This window comes from Penaeus monodon, chromosome 31 (assembly GCF_015228065.2).
Source record: "Penaeus monodon isolate SGIC_2016 chromosome 31, NSTDA_Pmon_1, whole genome shotgun sequence".
NCBI classification, from domain to species: Eukaryota; Metazoa; Arthropoda; class Malacostraca; order Decapoda; family Penaeidae; genus Penaeus; species Penaeus monodon.
In genome coordinates, this window is record NC_051416.1 from 28254617 (window position 1) to 28254825 (window position 209).

Here is a 209-nt window from a genome sequence, read left to right on the forward strand (position 1 = left end):
TGTTCACTAATAAAAATTGGACCCCGGTAAAATTTCGCCCAGAATGGTTCTACAGGTACAATTTTATCGAGTAATTTTGTATCCGTTCAATGCAACCATATGCGTCAGGGTTGCAATCATTGTAATGATCGCACTGCAGCTGCGGCCAGAGACATGGTGTAACATTCCTAGTGGTTGTTTGGGTCTATAAATATACAAAGGGAACGTTT